Source organism: Temnothorax americanus, unplaced genomic scaffold (genome assembly GCF_048541705.1).
Source record: "Temnothorax americanus isolate GAGA-0224 unplaced genomic scaffold, ASM4854170v1 Scaffold5, whole genome shotgun sequence".
Lineage (NCBI taxonomy): Eukaryota > Metazoa > Arthropoda > Insecta > Hymenoptera > Formicidae > Temnothorax > Temnothorax americanus.
In genome coordinates, this window is record NW_027509657.1 from 4,369,817 (window position 1) to 4,390,067 (window position 20,251).

General features: G+C 36.3%; 2 protein-coding genes across 3 annotated transcripts in view; one reads left to right on the forward strand and one right to left on the reverse strand.

The window, feature by feature from the left end:
• Positions 1 to 20,251, forward strand: part of Lolal (longitudinals lacking protein-like) — a 146,960-nt gene that overhangs the window by 43,034 nt on the left and 83,675 nt on the right. The window contains exon 2 of the mRNA XM_077417579.1: positions 3,177 to 3,223. The gene's annotated coding sequence lies outside the window, so the exon portion shown is untranslated. The remainder of the gene's footprint in view (positions 1 to 3,176; positions 3,224 to 20,251) is intronic.
• Positions 1 to 20,251, reverse strand: part of LOC143903717 (cilia- and flagella-associated protein 276) — a 111,066-nt gene that overhangs the window by 10,251 nt on the left and 80,564 nt on the right. Inside the window, exon 1 of one of the 2 annotated variants that reach the window (XM_077417572.1) lies at positions 2,019 to 2,097. The exons of the other annotated variant lie outside the window; for it this stretch is intronic. The gene's annotated coding sequence lies outside the window, so the exon portion shown is untranslated. Of the gene's footprint in view, positions 1 to 2,018; positions 2,098 to 20,251 lie in introns of those variants that run through there. 2 annotated transcript variants of the gene reach the window in all.

Below are 20,251 nucleotides of genomic sequence, written 5' to 3' on the forward strand. Positions count from 1 at the left end.
ATATAGAATGATTTATAAATGCGAGAAGAATTCACGAATGTAAAAAGAGCGAACGAAAAACGTGCTCTCACGATTTCGCGCGATGAAAATGCCATTTTATCCCTCGCTGACACTTGAAATTTCAAGATTCGGGGAACGCATTGCGTTTGCCATTTGCTGAAAAACATGTTGGCGTGTTTTGACTGTCGCCATCAAATCGCAACGGAGCGGCAGATTGCGAACTGACAAATGAGCAATGGGGACGCGACGCACGGCAGACATATGGGCTTCATAAAAAAAAGAGAGATAGGTGGCCTGCAGTCGATCCGAAATTAATGGAGACCAAACACCGCACATTCTGTGTCGCCGCCGTTCCCGCTGTTGTGTACACATTGGCGATCGCCATTATGCTTCTGTTATAATGTGTGTACACACCCCCTTTAGCACAATAGAATGATCTATGACCGCTGCAAGTACGAATCGGTAAGTCGGACTCGCGCTCTTCTACGATTTTTTTCCGTGTTTTCACTCTGCTCCTCTTATCTAGATTTTAGACACAGTGCATTTTCAAATCTTCGTTAAAGGATTGAAAGTCTTCATTGAATCTTGAATTCGTTAATGCAAGAGTATGAGAAGATGTGCGATCTTATTATACAAGCTAGCTCTTCCACAATATTTTTTACTATTCTTTTTTCTGTATTTAACATATTTTTCTTTAGAGATAAAAAACAATACTGTAGTCGAGAAAATTCTAAAAAATATATGCAACAAGCGTGAATTAAAAAATACAAATAAAATAAATACTATACGTATGTTTTTGTCGAAGTAAATACCTAAAAAGATAAACACACATATAAATCATTTATTTTGGATATAAGAAATTAAAAGAAATATAAATATATATCAATAATAAAAAGTATAAAATGTACCTATACTATAATTATATTTTCATGGTTAAATAATTATTTTTAACTGTAAAGAGTACATGTTCTACTTTTATTTGTACGAAGCATTGTACGAATAAGAAGAGCATTCGATATACAAATTGAGATTTTCTTGCAAGGAGCAAGAATATTTTGTATCTTATTCGTAATACGCTCGAAAGGGCAAATTTCGCGTTACGCGTAGAATCGTGTAATTCGGCTGCGTCTAAGCGTCCAAATAATAAAATTGGATTTCGCCATCCCCGCCTTGTCGCATATACGTGGCGCGTGACTCCATGGGTAGGTTTTCGGAAGGTGGACAGGGGCACGGCGGGGTTCGAAGGGGCCGGGTGAGCTACAAGATCAAAGACGCCCCGCAGCAATTCCGTACCTTGTACGTGACATATTACGTGTAAATTGACGAGGACAGGCACGAGTGGCACGGCACCTAGCGAACTTTGATCATTTCACCTGTGGGACTTGTATGCCCCCGGCAGTCGCGATAAGGAATACGATCGTTGCCGATAAATTCGTTTTTGGCTCTGCCATGTAATGATGCTATTTGATGACGCGTGCAAATCGAAAAGTGCGTCAATCTCTAGATTTTCTCGCGATGGCGTACAATAAAAACAGAGCTTTTGGTTTGGTATGAAAATTAACTTGTCGGATAGGTAAGACATAACTTTTGCATAATAACTTTTGCAAGAGTTTTAGGTTTTTGTTTTGCTTTCGAAAAATGAAAAATTAGATTTAAGAGAACAATGTTATTGTTAAGAAGTACTACATGAGCCTGATTCAACTTAATAATCGTGAATTTCTTTGTTTAGCTTTATAGCTTTACGTAGTTTTAAAACACACGTAACACACACAAACACACGACACATATATACAAGAGAAAATATATATAGTATAATTGTTTGCTGTAAAAATTTTCCGTCAGTTTTAGTTTCAGAATATTATATACACCACGTTATTTCTCATTTTTTAAATTAAAGTAAAATCAAGAAAAATTTATGTGAATGTTTTAAAAATTGATGATAAATAAATAAATAAGTTGATTGTTTGTTTCGCGAAAAAACGAGATATCAAGCTATAGTGAAAAGTTATAAATTTTACCTTTGCAAGCGAGAAAGATAATTTTTGACGTTTGTGTGCCACGACTTGTTCTGCACGAAACACACTGAAAATGCTCGAAAGAATAGTTTCCTTGGTAACGAGCGGAAACATTTACGTTATACGGACGTAGAGTTATGTCGATATTACTCTGATGAAGAGCCTTGAAATATCTTTCCACGCTCCATCTTTTCGCCACTTCCATGACTCCGGTGACTCGAAAAGAACTGCAGTAGATAACATTTAAATCCAGAACGCGAGTATGTTGAACTTATCTGTCTGAGAATGCTTGAAGTACCGTGACTCGGTGCTTGTACTCAATCGGTAACTTGAAAGTATCAGGAAAGTATTCAGAATGGAGCGTGATTTCATATATTAGCAAGATATTACGAATCTAAAATGGTAGATAAGTATTCATATGTGTATCAAAGTTGATTCTGGGAGTCTAGATATACCAGATGATATTGACATGACCAACCGTTGGTATCACAACGCATACATGAAGAAACAGATTTAATACTTTATATTGATGAAAATTATTAAATATTTTTTATAACAGAAAGAATATGTAAGAAATACAAAAATTTTTTGCATTAAAAAAATATTGAATTTAGATATGAGAATGCTGAGAAAATATTAAAATGTAAATAGTATTTAATTAGTATACTCTTTAATATAGTATACTCTCTGAATAGTCACTGATTCAGATTTAGAGAGTAGCAATATTCTATAAAATTATGAAATAATATCCAATTGAAACAATTACATATTGCAAAATTTTTTTTATTTTTGTTACTTTATTTTGTAATTCATTATATTCTCTATTTGAAATTTATAAAGAAGGAAGAGATTAATGTTACCATACATTTTTTGAGTTTAACAAAATTGTTTATTATTTTATCTCATTATTACTAAAAATATACATATTATCAAGCAGAGTTTATAAATGATTTCAACTTTATCGGCTTCGCCTCTTTGGTGTTCGAATCATTTCAAAGCAGTTTTGTATGATGGCGGTATCTGTATTCAGGACATTTCTACTTTCATTTTAAATAATTCCCAATAGTATAAAATGTGTTAAATTATTAAAAATTAGTAGAACATTTAATTGTGTGTGTATAATTGCTTTATTTTAATATCTACTTTCTTTTGATGTTTCAGCTTCCCAATGATTTGAAGAAACTTCTTTTTGGAACTTCGTTCAGTCGGTGAGTTCTATCTATCTTTAACTAAAATATTAGTTAATATAGCGTTTACCTAGAAATATTTACAGTATCATACAAGTATTTTTAATTTTGATATTCCTGAATTCATATTCAGCTATATAAATCTACTTATATCCGACTTATAAAAAAGACAAAAAGCATAAAATATGAGATAGATAAAAAATTTGTGATTTACGAATACTCAGCGATAAATTTATATATATTTTTGTCGAATCTCTTTATCTTTTTAGTCATATCCAGTTTATAAAAATTAATATTAATTATATTTGACGCGTGATCTGGGTCATATAAATCGCAAGTATTTTAATCATCCCTAAGTCGCCGTGCCACGTGAAGGCGAAGCTGGCGGTCCACGTATCGGGTGATTTATGACACGTCGAGATAATCGGCCCACGAGGGCACGTCACATTTCGATAGCGCGTGCACAAAAAAATATGTTGGCATGTTTCGGCCGCAACACGTTATTAAATATCACGTATTATTTTGCCCCTGCGGGGTCAGTCGTGATAATGACGTAGTAGCGGCTTGTGTACGGGGGTCACGTGTACGGGGGTAAGGCACCACGACAACGGATTCCATTGGTCGACGCTGCCATCGTACCACCCATAAACGTCGTTATTCTCGTACGCCACGATAACAATTGTATGTATTTTCACGCGGGGCAACTAACCGATGTTTGTCAGCAGAGAACGCGCTGATAACGATAACTATATAAGGCGCCCCGGCCGTCACGTTTTCCTCATCATCGTCATCATTATCGATTGTTAGGACGTATCGATAATTGTTAGATTTTTGAACTATTTATTAAAAACGAAGAAATCAATAAAAATTTTATAAGGAAAAAAATAAAAAGTTTTTTAAATAAATATAAATAATATAAATTTAACTTTTTTTAAAGAAATTTTTTTTCCGATAATAAAAATAAGACAGAGAGGATTTATTTGATTTTTTATGTTAAAATAATATTTTATAACCTTTTTTTGGCGTTTTAGTTAATAGTTTTTTTTATCTATTTTTATAAGTATTTTCATATAAGTATTTAACTTTTAAAAATCAATTATTAGTGTGACTTATTCAAAGAGTGTAATTTTTTTTCTATATATCCCTCATTTTAGATATAGTTTAAACTATCGACATTTCGATCAGTTTTGTCACAGGTGCAGTGCACGTTGAAATATTCAGATTCTAATGAAGCAATTATCGTCATGATTAATCTTATTGATTATTTAATTGATAGATATCTCGCATTAATTATATATAATCACATTAAATTGAAAAGATATCGTGGAATCCCCAGAGATACTAATGTTCCAACTATAAAATGCTCGACAAATCAGATGTGTTATCGGATTTCGAGGGTCGCAACGGGGTCGATGGGTACCACGTATGCGAGATTTCGATAATTCGAGAACGTTCATAAATAAAAAAAAATTATCTGCCGATTCATTGATCGCTTCTTCGTTTTTTCACGTGCGTTAATAAAATCCGGCAATATTGAGTTGAACGATCCGTTTTGACGTGTGATTTATTTTGCTGGGTCGCGAATTTGTGCCATATATAATGGAGAGTCTAAAAACCGTTTTGTTTAGCTAAATTTACACGCTTAGACCACATTACATCGACAGTTAGACGTTACTAACTTTGGTGAACAGTTCGCCGTTCTCTGGTAGGGCTTGTATTTTTTCCATCGAAATCTGTCTAATTTCATAAATCTGTCTATATAAAAATAATGTATTAGAAAAGGAAAATTGTTTTTTCTCTTTTTTTTTAAGAGTAATTGAATCTAATATTAATTATTGCGGTTAGGCAACTTATAAGTCAATGCATTACTAAAATTTGCTTTTTTGTTCTTTTATAACTTACATATATGTAGCTATCTTTCCTTCATTTATTTATTAGAGAGAAACGCGTTCCCCCCTATGTACATATTAAAGAAACATGTACGTATAGAAATATTTTTCTATGTATTACACATTAACATATTAATTCTGATGGTTGAGAATTAAATACGAGTAAACGGAAAGATAATAAAAATAATGAAGAGCGCGCATCTTTGAGCGTATGTTATTTAAGGGGATGTCGTGACCTCTCAAAGAAAAACATAATATGGCATCGCGCAGAGAGCAAATGAGAAAGCGTTTGATGATATTGATACCATGTAGGCCACGATCAAAACATGTTTTTGTACATCACAGTACTTTTGTCACGTTAAAATCCCAACCCCTTGCTGCTTTTTTGTGCGAGAGAGATCAACACTTCTCTTGCGTAGGTTGACTCAAGACTCAAAACTACGTTGATAGGGTTACAGTCACTCGTGTCTCAGCAGCTTCTTCAAATCTAAGATACAAAACAACGGAATACAATATTATAACGCGATAATATCTCTTCTAGAGAGGTTCAAGTATAAAATATTTATCTCATATTAATTCATGACTTTGCGTGCACATTTATTTTTATATCAAAGAATAAGAGTTTTGACAGATTAATGAGATGATTCTCTCTCTCTCTTTCTTTCTCTCTCTCACTTACTCACTTCTATACTATTACTTCAAATGAATTTCAAATCAGCTTCAAGGAATTTCAGGGAAAAATTACAAAGAATATTTCTCTGTCATAATAGCGCGCGTGTTTCGCCTTATTTTGTTATTTTATCGAGACCCGGAACGAATAAACAGCAATCGGTTTTAGATACCGACTCTGCATACACGAGCGACGGATGATTCACGGGAAACGCGAGATGTCGAGAGGCTGTGCTGGCCGTTTCTCGTCGCCAGGGTTCAACGTTCACTCCGCGCAAGGACGTGACTGTCGCCGTCGACGGCGACAGCGGTGGAAACACGCGAAAAAAGTCGAGAACGTGAAAACACTGATATTTTCTGTCGGAACGAGCGAGCCTAATGAGCCGCCTAACACGCGGAAAAATGATAAGGCCGGGTCCTTGACAGTTGGCACTTAAACGAGCCCCGATAAGCGCACGACGCCGACGTCGCTTTCCGGTATCGACACGATCTTAACCCTGAGTCGCATAAGCGAGCAAACACGCCGCGCAATTTTCGAAAATTGCAAACAACAGGAAGAGCTATTTTTTAAGTCGACAATCGGGAGATAGTGCAATGTTTGCTGTCACGTGAAATATTTTCAACACGCTTCGTTTCGCGTGATGATTCGTCACATGACAAAGTATTTCAGACTGTACGAATTAGATATGTTAGCGCTAATTTTATGCGCTTAAAGTACTTTAACTGAATCTTATCGTGCACGCACGTGTCTAGCTGGTACGTGCTAGTTCTATCCTTCATATTGCGGCATCTTTTTCGTCATTTAAAAAAAGAAAGTTCTCTAAAACTCTATAAGCGATATTTTCTCGAACGTTCTGAACGCACAAAGATACTGCCATTACAACTGGCGATAAAAAACTTGTAGGTATTCTGTTGCCTAAATAACGTCGAACATAAAAAAAACTTTCAATTGAGCAGCTCGAAATCTTGTTGTCCGCTTCAAATGGCGAGCGTTCATTTTGACCATCGTGAACTTCGCACCCGACGACGGCGGTACGCTCGTAACGCACCGGCTTCGGCTCTCTGCGCACTTATTCCGCTCGAGTGACGATTCGACTCGGTAATGATTGTGCGCGGCGATTACGCAACGGGGGTAGAGAGACTCGAGGGCCCGCGCACGATCGTTGAGTAAGAGACGAGGTGAAGGTGAGCGGTGAAGCCGAGAGTAGTAGTAGCAGCAACGCGCGGCCGCGCCGTACCGCGCCGCGCTGGCCGGGCACACGCGGGGCGGGTAAACTGCAGCTGATCGCTCGGGCTCTACTACGGGCGGGAGAATACTTAGGATCAACGACCGGAACCGCATCGTGATCTCGCGAAGCGGGGCAAAAGGCAGAATTTCCCTTTCGTCGCGAAGCGCCCGCCGCGGCTCTCGTGTGCTCGCTCTCGCGTAAGCCGCGGTTTGTTAGAATTGTTAGATAATGCGCGCGCTACTTACCTACACGACTAGCGGTTACATACATTTACGGTATTTACGCTTTGCTCCACTTCGCGAAGACGAAGATCAGATATACTTATATCTGACATACATATTTTTCAAGTAAAATCTGAGTAAAGTCTAAATGGGCAAGTGGGGAAAAATAAGATGTATATATAGAATTAGCGCTAGATGATGACGATGTAATGAAGTAATTATTTACATCGGTTTTAATCATATTAATTTTTATTTTTGCTACAAAACATCTTGGAAGAAATATGTAGGTCACTTGTTAAAATTTTAGTTTACTAGTATCACAAGTAATCAGGTTATAAGGATGGAACATTTATTTCTTTCACCAAAAAAAAATACATTTTTTTTGTTTTAAAAACTATTCTAAATAAAAATATGGAAAAGATTTAAAGAAATCCCTGGTTTGTCGCATACCAGAGGGTATACGACACCGTATAAGGGTGAAATAACGATAGGAGAAGAAAATATACAATCTTCGTATTCACAATTATATTTAAACATCAAAGACAATCGAAGTGACGATGACGCGAAGTAGCTGTGGCCGATTAGCGGTAGCCACATCAGGGAATACCTCGGGATTTATGTCGAAATCCTGGCCAGTGCTGACTCGTCACACTGGATTCACTCACGAACGTGCGCCTACACTGCACGAGGGGGAAGCACGTGGGCACGGAGTGGGTCTTATAAAAGTAGGTGTGCTAGCATGCACGTAGGGGGTTTTACGAGGAAACTGCAAGAATCGTAACCTACTTTGATCGAAGTGGACACGAGCGATTCGAATAAGGGGGGTAAATCAAGGAGGAAAGGGGGGTCTTTCGGTTCTCTGGAATTTGTATGGTCATCGTTTACGTGGACGAACATTCTCGGAATAATTACATTGGGTATACGGAACGGTTAAATTCTGCCAACTTTCCATTTCAATGTGAATCCAAGGCTTCCAAGGAATTCGATTGACCTACATTTGCCTCTGATTAACATATTTATAAAGAAAAATATTCTGCGACAAAATTAGTAAGCGTATATTTATAAAGCAATATTGCTTAAAAATGAAAGAAAGAAGAATATGATAAATTAATGAAATTACGTTTATTAGTTTTGATTTCATCATTCGTATCGATATTCGTTTAGAAGTTTAGATCCTTATTATTTGTCAAATAAAAGAATGACTTATTTGAATGAATTATTTTCATTTTTCAAGTTAAAATATCTCTAATTTATTTATTAAATTAATTTCGTTCTACAAGTGATCTTCTTGGGAAGTTATATCTTGAATTACTCTGGTACTTCACTCTTACAGAAGTTGAAAGTCTCGACAAAGAACAACATTCACAAGGAAGTTTAATATTAATCGTCGCGTAAATAAACGGTATATATCGTATATTTATAACTGCCACAAATTGCCATAGTTGGTTTATTCTAAAATTCGTCGGTTATTACTCGAAAATTTCTGGAATTTATTGGTCGTTGCTCACGCATAATCGCCGGATGGATTCGCTATCGATGCTTTGGGTCAAGGCGTGACGTGAAGATACAAGTGCAGACGTGAAAAAAGTGCGCGATATAAAAGAATAGTGTAGAGTAGTGATATTAATTGTGTTCAGGCTGAAAAGTTATCATGCACCGCGGATAAGGGTTATCGAAAGTATGAGAGAGACTATCATTTTATTTTTTATCCACAAAATACCGTTGCATCTTTATGACTGTTTTTCCTTATGCCAACTGAACGACGTTTAGACACTTCTGAGATATCAGCTTAATTACATACGCGTCAATTATATATAATTATTATATATAATGAGATTAATTTATTATGCATATACAATGTATTACAAAGATATTTAATTACCTATTATTTTAATTGTACAATAAATAATGCTCGAAAATAATTTAATGTTAATATAAATGAGCTTAAAATGTGATGTTGATCTACTATTGATAAACACTGCGCGGACACCGTGGGCCTTTTAAGGTACAGTCGATTTTTCGTATTTTGCAGTTTTCTCTTGACGTTGCAACACTTAAGAAAAAAAATTGCAACAGTTCCAGCCTTACGTAAGTATAGAAATCACTTTTTGAAACTTTAGAGATGATACATGATTTTTTGTAACACAGAAACGCTTTAAAAAACTCTTTAGTCTTAAAAGTCCTAGGGTGAGTGCTCCAAAAACACGGTGTTCGCGCAATGTTAAAAAAAATATGATTACTGAAGACAATAATTTTATCGTATATAGTGCATCATAGCTATATGTTATATTATACTATATATGTTATTAGGGATAATGGAAAAGGGGATATTGAGAAGATAATATAACAAGTTGTTCTCCAGGGATTGATATCTTTATTTTCGCTTGCGTGTTACAGTTATGATGTATATAGATTAATGTCGCGTGCGGCATATTGTATCACAGATAATACATCCTGACGCACATAAATTTTTATAGCGGAAATCTCATAATACGATATTGCCGAAGTGTTATTGCATTGTGTTATTGTATAATAACGTATACGTTCGGGATAAATTAAACTGATATTACGGATTATCGCAGTGCCGGGAAAATATATATTATCTACATCGGAATAACAGCAGAGAAACGTTGAGTTATTGTCATCAGTGTATTGCAACAACTAGTTGAGTCGCATTGTACAAAGAAAAACAAGTGATATAAACATGGAATTGATTTTGACTAGTATATATTATTATAGTGTATATTATTTAAATTGCACCTAAATCTTTTTTATCACTTTTAAGTGCGCCATGTTTGCATAATTTCTTGCTTTCTATATATTCAAGATTAGAAAGAAAAGAAATTTAATAAATGCTATTATACTTCAAACGTTTTAAACGTTTTATTAGCTTCATATTTTATCATGCTGATAACGTTTTGCGCAAGGAATATCCCGATGGAATGCGATATCTAACCTATATTTTTTTTCTTTACGGGACCTTATTTCCGAATTCACTGCGACAACAGGCGAGTAATTAGGCATTGAAATTTCATCATCGAACGTCAGATCGAACACGAGACGTTTGACGTCGATCCACGATAATTCTACAGCCACGTTACACGCATGTTGCGTGATCTCGATGGAAGAAAGGGGTTCAGAGGCGACGAGTTGTTATCGGTCGATATAGGGGGTCCCGATATGGTGCGGGGTGCGCTCGTAGGGGGCAGGGGCAACGGGCAAAGTGGAAAACAGCAATAACAACGATCCACGCGGACCCCCTGCGACGTCTATCGCTTATTTCCATTGCGTCAGTAGTCAGTAGCTTCTAGTAATAACGCGACCCCCCGTGGGTTATCGTTTCGTATTTTTGCTTCTTTTCGCTTTCTTTGGCGTTTGTAATCACGCGAGATGCTTCCCTTCCTCGCCTGTTGCCTTGTCGCCGCGGTCGTCAGCGATAACTTCGTCGGCGATAAATTCCTCGCGTTATAAAACCGTCGCGAGAAGTTGATCTACGACGAAGGCGCCGTATTGCGTTGCGGGACTCCGCGGGGCCCTCTCGGATCAATCTTTGTCTCTGCGTCCCGCATGGCGATATCTCTTCGCGCATGTCGGTTGCGCGCATCGATGTCCCTGTAGTATTCTTTAAGTTGCATCAGCCGTCCGTTTCTGGTCCGAGAGACACATTTGCGACGTAGTTCAAATTGGCGTAACGGGATAAGTTTTTGTGATAATACGAAATAATATGTTGTAGCGTCTATTGGCAAAACTCGATATATGCATACGTTTTGATCCAATCAAAATTTTTTGAAATATTATGTTTTTTTTTTCAACAGAATTGGACATTATTTTGTAATTGCAGGCTATGTAATTATTTAATCTAATTTACCATAAAGTGATTTGTCATTGTGTCATATTTCACTTATCTACTTTGAGTCGGCATAACTCAGAACATCTTCGATGTATGCAAGAAATGAAAGAGACATCTGATGCAATTCTTAAAATATTTCGTTTCATACGCGTAAGCTTCGGTTGACTCCGGGTAACTCTATAAATTTATATATCGCGAATAAGCTTTTAAGCGTAAACTTGTAAATCATATAAAAATCTACGTAAATATCATAGTTATGATAAAATATGATCATTTTTTAATCAGTCGCTTAGAGACGTTTGTATACTAATAAGTCTCGTACGTGAGTCATTTGCAAACACAAAAAGATTACATGCCTATCGGTTCACTTCGTGGTAACATTCATTGTTCATGACTGACCTATCATGTCACGAAATATTGTATAATTTGGCTGATAAAATGGTATCTTTTAACGTAGATGGTTCATTCAACGTCCAATTCTATAACGGATTGATTGCGACAGCACTTATTCGTTGAAAATAACCGTGGAAAATAACTGTGTCGAAAAACATTACAATGGTTTTCAATCAGATTCTTTCTTGTAGGAAATGATCGTTTCGGTAAATACATTTAATAAACGGGACGAATGTGCATTGCATGATAATGATATACTTGGTTTCACAAGAAATATATACGTATTGATTTTTCGCGAATTTTGACTTTCTATTTGAATAAATTCAGACAAATTTGCAATCACGTAATTTTCATTCTAGGCGTGAAACAGAAGTGATCGAAAAAAACACTTGCCCCTTGCTCTTAATGAGCGACAGATTACGTGTAGCTTAAGAGACAATATATAATTAGCAGATTATTCCGTCGGTCGGCATCAGACGCGACGTCCTTTGACCTTCCGACGATTCCATTCGTGAAACATAAGCGTTTACGTATATAATCAATATGTATAAGTTATATTCCATTACATCAGTTGCCCGCGACTTGTTTTATTCCAAACCGTTCCAAACGGAAACAAAACTATTGTGCATTAATTTTCTTGGAGCGTCTGCAAATATTATGATCGGAGAAAATATTTTTTGCTATCAAACGGTAGATAATGATTCTTATTTCTTGCGTTCTTTGTAATGCTAATGAGGCGCTATAAATCGCACGTATATTATGTAACTGGATCAGTTTGTTATGTATGCAACCTAGTGACATGTGCTAATATGAATACTCTAATGCTATGTGTGACTTTACGTGCATTGTTGTACCTGATAACTGAGTCTGAGTCATCAATTCATGAACTTTGTGGTAGCTTCATAGGATTACATATTTTACTTTATTTCAGAAAACTTATTTTTAAGATTTTTATTTCTATTTTACATGTTATTTCTTAATATACAATGTGTTTTAAATCACAAATACACACTGGCATGTTGAGTGTACCACACCTTTTTATTATCTATATGATTAAAATAGTATAATACACATATCTAAAAGAATTTTTGCATTTAGTATGGTTTTTTCTCGTATATCGGTCGTAATAAACCGTTTTTTGCATCCTTTCTTTTCGAGACTGCTCTCGCCCGATTGCTCTTTGTCAGTATTTTCTGCGATCTTCGAGAAGGAAATCGCGAGACGGATGCAACCAACACACGAGCTCGGTCATTCGGTCACTCGTAGTACATACGGCTGCGTACGCTAATATTAGCAGCGCAACATGGTAACCGCGCATCGAGCTTATTCCTGGCCTAGCAGCCAGCTGCTTGGCTAGCCAGAGTCAAGGTTACGGCATTACTAGCGACTTGTCGATGTTATAGTTGTAAATATCATGCACGCGGTCGCGTGTGCATCGGGTTGCTCTTTCTGGATATATAAGAATTCGAACGAGGCGATTTTCAATTAGTACTAGCAGCCGTATCAGTCAGACAGTATAGGATGCGACGGATTGTGACTATAACAATAAGAAGTTTACAATGCTTTATTAGTATAAAAGATATATTGATTTACTTCTTATTTCTGGCGATATTATACATTTTATTTCTATCTTATTACCGTGGTTTTTCAAAAGTTCGATTAAAAAAGCGGAGAGCTACTAACAATAAGTTTGATCTTCTCAAGTATGACTTCTTATTTCTTTTCTGTCTTAGTTATAATACTTATCTGCTAGTATGCTATCAGCAATCATAGGATTAAAGATAGCATATTTCTATAAAAAGACACTGCAAAATACGCGCGACAGTGGAGGATTCCATAACGGAAATGCCGTCGCAACGTGCCATTTTGACGACGACGACGACGACGACAGCCTTGGCCTTCGTTTTCGAACGAAATATACGCCGTCGCCCGAAGCGAATAGCATCTACGAGCCAACCCACTTCGATTGGGGCGGGCGCGTATGTGGAGCATGCGTTCACGGTAAAAGTGACACGACGACGTTACGTTACGTGCCCCGTTATGGCGCACGCTAGCCGGGATGCCGGTTTGTACTTCGTTTTATCCGCTAACCTAAGGCCAAGGTAGTGGGCACGTTACTTTCACCGATTATGTCGGATCCCTCGCGACGCCGACGGTTTCTCGAAACTCCCCTCCCTCCCTTTCCATTCCTATCGTCGGTATGCCGTATTAGGCATGGATCTTGTTGATTTTATTAGAAAAAGTCCCGACTCTCTAGTCCGGTTCACTGCTGTCCAAGGTTTCAGTATAGTAATTCCAGAGATGACACCCGACATTTGATATCAATTTCAAGCTAATCAGATGTTTTTAGTAAAATTTGAATACCAAAATTTAAGTGGCTATTAAGAAACTGAGCGAATCCTGTCTGTGATGCTCGCGAATTCTAATTTACTGAATTTAAAAAAATCAACAATTGCCTCCTTCGCTCCTTACAAGATCTATTCATTCCGGAATTTTTTTTTTCGACGATTCTTGACTCGTCATTTTTTAATTTCTCGATGGCATAACTTTTGCATCCAAATTTCTTACATAATATTAGAGAATTTTCATTATTACAGAATATCTAGATTAGCAAGATATTAATTTGGTTTTTACTATATTAATCTTTTTATTTCCATTATTCATATGATATCGTAAATGGGACCGACACTTTTCCAACATGAGCATTCGAAACTTATGATGGGTATTTCCATTCAAAACAAATGCGTTGCCATTGATAATACAATGGCGGCATCGGGAGTTCACACCGGATAAAAGCTTTAATAAATTCATCCGCTAGCGCCATGTTTCCATACAATGATGTCTCGATTACTTTGTGTTTAGTCGTTACGTCATATTTAGAAATTTATAAGTAAATTAATTAACATTGTTCACGTTTTAAATGTTATAGAATATCACATCAGGTTCATATAATTGCTCTCGTTGCATAATTAAATATAATAACATATTTATATGCAAGATTAGTTTTTTTTATGCGGAGTATTAAAAAATAGATACATTGCTAGTAAAGTCGCTCAGCGCTCAGTTTACTCGAAACAATTTCCGTTCCAATAGTTTTTTCAAAGATTATTCTAGGATTATACTGCGACTACTTTTGATAACAGAAACTTCGTGCACCGTAACAATTTGTTTTTATCTGAAGATAATGCGCAAAAAAATCGAAATTGCTCTCTAAATATACTGATAAAAATTCCGTTCGTTAAGTTAGTAGTTATTTCTGGTTTCAAGATTAAAAATTATTTTTTTGCTCCCCCACATAATACGTACTTCGTACAACGAACAAAATTAGATGTTTTACTGTTTTATTTACATCCACGACAAATGTTCTGTAGAATTATTTATTTGTTTAAGAAAATTGTTAACTTTCAGGATAAACAAATTTTTACTGTCAAATTAGATATGAGTCATAATATTTTTTTCTGATATGTATTAAACTATTGGAACATGTAGTAAAAAAAAGCAAAAAATCAATATCGAACTCGAACATAAGAGATATATGCTTCTTATTATATAAGATATACGTTTCTATAATGATTTTATAATGCCTTGTGAATAAATACTTAAATGTGTTATCGAGAAATAATCTTTTTTATTATCTTTTAATGATATACCGCGTAAATTCGTTTTATTAAATTGAAGGAAGGAATGCCAGTTTCTTTACAGCTTGCGATAATGGAAAATGTTGTTCTCGTGGGGAAATATGTTTCAAACTAAAAGCATATTTTGGTGAATTATAACACTCTTTTTTGTATTTATACATACATTTACATTAACGGCACTTGATATTGTGAATTGATATCGTGCTGTATTTGAAGATCTTCAAAATTTTTCAAGAAAATAATTAAAAATCGTTGGAGATATTAAACTATATTTATATTTGTATTATATATAGAAAGTATTATAATATTATACATAATGTCATAAGTTACCTCGATAGTATTAGCTTTCTTCGAACTTAATTTAATATAGAAGTTGGCACAAAATTTCTATCTGCAATTAGGTTACGACACTTGCGAATTTGATGATATTACGTTAGTAATGTTTAGATGACTTGGCGAAAAGTGCCACTTTCAGCATGCTAGTAAAGAACTGTTATTCATCGCATATTACCCTCAATGATGATTGTAAAATTTTACGGTACGCAGGAATGAAATCGTGAAAAGAATGTAATAACATCGACAGATGATGCTACTATCATTATGAAGAAATAGGTTAAGCAAATCCGTAAATAACGTACACAATTATTTTTATTATATTTATTTATATTTAAATGAACTAACTCTATATGCAAACTTAAAAATAAAATTTCTTTTAGTCATTAATTGTGCATAAATAAATATTTATATGCTGTATCATTATTTATAAATCATCGAAGAAAACTAAGAATTGTAATTAATTTTGTAATTATTAAAGGCGGTAATTGGAATTTATATATTTTCAAAACAATACAATTTAATCGAATAAATTTTGGATAGTGCGCTAAAGTAATATATAACTTTGTTGACACTACAACCTTTAAGCATCAATGTTGGCGCATCAACGGTGCACGATCGCGTAATCGGCATGCCCTAAGCACTGTTTAGAATTCAGCGCGCGCCATTAACCCACAAAGTGCCTTTCTACTACGAAAATAGAAGGGCACTCGCCAGCTGTTAATGGCATGCCCCGAATGCATTATGGCCTATGACGGTTCTGACTTTTCCCATAATTAGGGAAATTTTAGCCGCTTGTTAGCATTCTTTGCCATTCGCTGCGAATACAATTTTCAACGGCATGTTCCAATAACGCCTGACTGAAAATATTAGGAAGTGGAATAGATAATCGCTCCCAACTCTGTTCTTAAAATGTTTTTAACAATGTGAAATTCTCTTCCTTCTTCTTAATTATTCTTTTTCTCAACGTTTTAATCCACGAAATCTCCCATATGAGGACAATGATAAAAAACAAACTAAAGAACAGAACATCAATTTTTTTATCAAACTACTTCTGTATTTCTATGTTATTAAATCTCTATGCCATGGTTCGCTCATATTTCGATTACGAGATACGAGAAGAAGATTCTAGATTTTTAGAACTTATATTCTTGAAAGAGATTCGGTTTTCGATGAGTGGGTTTTTCCCCGGAGCACGTCGTCGTATCGTCGCCATCGGTTTCTATTTTTACGAGCGATAACGAGGTCGTGATAAAAAATAAAACATTCGCACGGGGTTAAGTACACGCGTACTCGTTGTACACGTCTCGGAGCATATGTACGTATATATACGTATGTACGACGTACGTACGTACGAACGAGAGTGAATGAGCGTAAGCGAAGCGCTTCGCGCCGGCCTCGTAATGAAAGTGAAATCGAGGGCGCCGCGCCGCACCGCGCCGCGCCGCGCCGGAGTGCCCGGTCGTTCGTTCGCTTCGTCGCGCTCTGCCTCGCTGACGATGCCCGAGACTTCGTCGAGAAGTCACTCGGCTGACAGGAACAAACAGTTCGCACGTCGCGGTTACTGAGTAACCCGTATGTCTGCCGGAAGTAGGTTGGCGCTGATCTCGTTACTCGATTTCGCTCGGATGACCTCGCTTTGAGAAAGGGAAAGGCACGCATATAGAGAACGTATCATCGTTTTTATGATCTCCTACGCGGTGAAATTTGACCATTTTTGGTATTTTTGGTATCGTTGAATCGTTCGCTGCGTAAGCTGCGTAATATGGGAAATCTTCTACGTGGAAAAGATTTGAACGCGTCGCACGTTGATATAACCGGATGACATAACGCCATCGAAGTTAATTTTTATGAATCTAAAAAATTATTGCATTATCATGTAGGAAGCTTTAAAAATAACGACGATTTTTTTGCTTTTTTCACGATGTTTTCTGTCATTTTTTAATAAAAAATTTATATGATCTTTTTACAATGAATAGTATGAGTAATTTCACAATTCATATGAGTAATTTGTAATTCGTTATTACAATATTAATTTTTCTTTCAAATTTATAAAAAAATTCGTAATATTATATTCTGATTCTATAAGAAAACACGATATTTATTATTATTTGAAATTTATTATTCCGAAAAAGCAGGGATTCAAATTGTCAATGCGAGTTTTAAATAGTTAAAAATAATCTTATATATATTACATAATTCTGGGGGAAAAAAAGAACAAGACAAACAATCACGTGTCAAAGCATCATGTTTTAAAGATGTTATACTCAAAAATAGTACGTTAGCTTGTGAAAATCATGTAATGAAATGCTCTAGCTAACGTGAAAGGAATTAACATTAGATAGAAAGTACACCTAGAACAAAATATAAGTCTTATTTTCGAGGAAGAAATTAAGGGCCCACCATGGCGACCATCTAGAATTTCTAAGCCCTAAAAAAAAAATCAAGCGAATGTCGAGCGAAGGAGATGAAGAGAAGGAAAAACTAACATCGATTGTGGTAGGGAAAAGTGAAGGGCGGGGGTTTAACAAAGAGGGAGGGACTGCTCGTAGCGTTGGCTCAAACTTTCACTTTTTTCACCTCTTCGCCCCTCTCACAGTGGTTCTTAAAAAGTGCTATGGCGGTACCAGATTGTGATTGGTGGATTTTCGTCCGGTCTTCTCGTTCATTGGATCTCCCCCCCCCCTTATAGAGCGGATTCTCTCTGATCTCTCTTTTTCTCACTCCTTTCCTTCGTTCCCTATTTCGTGCCTCTCTTTCTAACACGTATGGTCCTTTTTGCTCGCTCGCCGAGAGTCCTCTCTCTCCTTTTCTCGGTTTATCCCCTCCAAGACGGACAATCTCCCTCTCCAGCAACCCCTCCGATACTTCTGGGCACGGCAGGAGTCCTTATGTAACTGACACCATTCCGCTAGAGTAACCGGGACAAAACGCCGTACAGTATTATAGCGGATAAACAAAGGAAACAGGGGGCGAAAAGAGCGCCGCCGCGCCGCGAGAATCGAGCTATAGATAATCTGATAACAGCTAGACATCTCTCGATATACATGGTGTCGTGTGTGCTTAGAAAGATAAAATAATTAAAAGAAAGGGCACGCAGTCGTAGACTTCTTTGCTCTCGAAATATACTCAAAAATGCTGAGATGACTTGTTGTTAGATTTGCATCAAAAAGTAGAATTTTTGAAATTAAAAAGAGAAATAAGAAATTTATTGTAAGAATGAAGGTAAAATTATTTATCTTATAAATTCTGCTTTGTAACTCATAAAATACACAGGTACATTTAAGAAATACATCTATAAAAGATATAAAATATAAAATATTACTTGATATTTTTTATATTTTACGTCTTTATTTTTATCAATTTAGATTAGCAATAGACACAAAAATATAAACTTATTAGATACCATAATATTTATTAAGATATCTATTAAAACATAATATTTATTAAGTTATATATTAAGAAATATCAAAACAATTAATTTTTTTGAGAAACACTTCTCATAAACCTTGATGTTTTCTTAACGATGTTTATACGCACGATTTCGAGATAAATATTTAGCGTTTTGACGTCGCGTCACATCGACCGTCGCGTTTTAATCATGTCCGCATTCTCGGTCGTGTTATCGCGTTAAAATCAAGAGGGACCGGTGGTCGAAACTGCGACGCGCAAAGCGCGACGAGCTAATATAATTGCGGTAATTAGCGGCGAGTCGCGCGAACGTTCGCGGACCGCGCTGTCTCCCGGGCGCGCGAATCTGGAACGGATTCGACGATCGCGACCGTTCCATTGTTGGCCGGCCGCTAAGAATTCCTGCTTTTGCAATCTTCCCAGGCCCGATCTAGTTGCGCCCGCCAATCGGCGCCTCGTAGGAGACGACGCTCGACAAAAGACAAAAGTTCGCGCAACAATGAGCGACGTTGCAAATCCGGCGGAGGCAGCTTGCGAAATGGCGCCAGATATTTCTTATAATCCGCCGGCCGCCCTGTTCTCCGTCGTGCGGAGTCGCATGGGAATTTCTATCATTTTCTTCATCTTTCGCGCTCTCTATACCTCCGTTCACGTTTCGCGTCGACGACGGCACGGCGCCGCCGGCGCGCGGCGGCGATGGGCTAGCTTTATTCCCCGTTCGGTGGACTTACGATCTTCACTGCAGGATGTTCCGTTCGTATGATCATCCTTCTCGTCCGTCGATTCTTAGAATTAGACGAATTTGCAGACAAATAACATATTTGATAGGAAATTCGGTGAGAGATAAAATTTTGATTATTATTCTTTCTCGATCAGCATCAACGATCTATAATTAAAAATACAGATTTTTGTTCGTGAAAATACCTACTTTTTTTTGCGGGGTATACGATTGTTCTTCAATATAATCATTCTTCTGTGACTACGTTTGTTTCTATTCCATCATGTGCTTCGTTGTCGGAATCTGTTTTTCATTGTGCTAGGTAATGCATGATGAATATTTCAATCGGAAAGGTTAATGATGTTGCCGTTAATTGCGCATTGCTTGCAAATCTCGATCGCGTTCCACAAACACCGTATCCATCTTTGCTTTTTTTAGCGTAGCGAAGATGAATATTCATGAATAACTATATTGAGCAACATATTATAGCAATTTTGTTATAACTTTGTAGTGAATTATTTATACTAAATAATATTTACGTTTAATTGCCAAATCGATGCTTACTGACAACTTCAAAGTAACGACATATTTTTACACTTATTATAATAACTGAATATATATATTATATTAACACAGTATAAGTTATATATACCACATATAGATATATATATACCACATAATTATATTGAATAAATTGA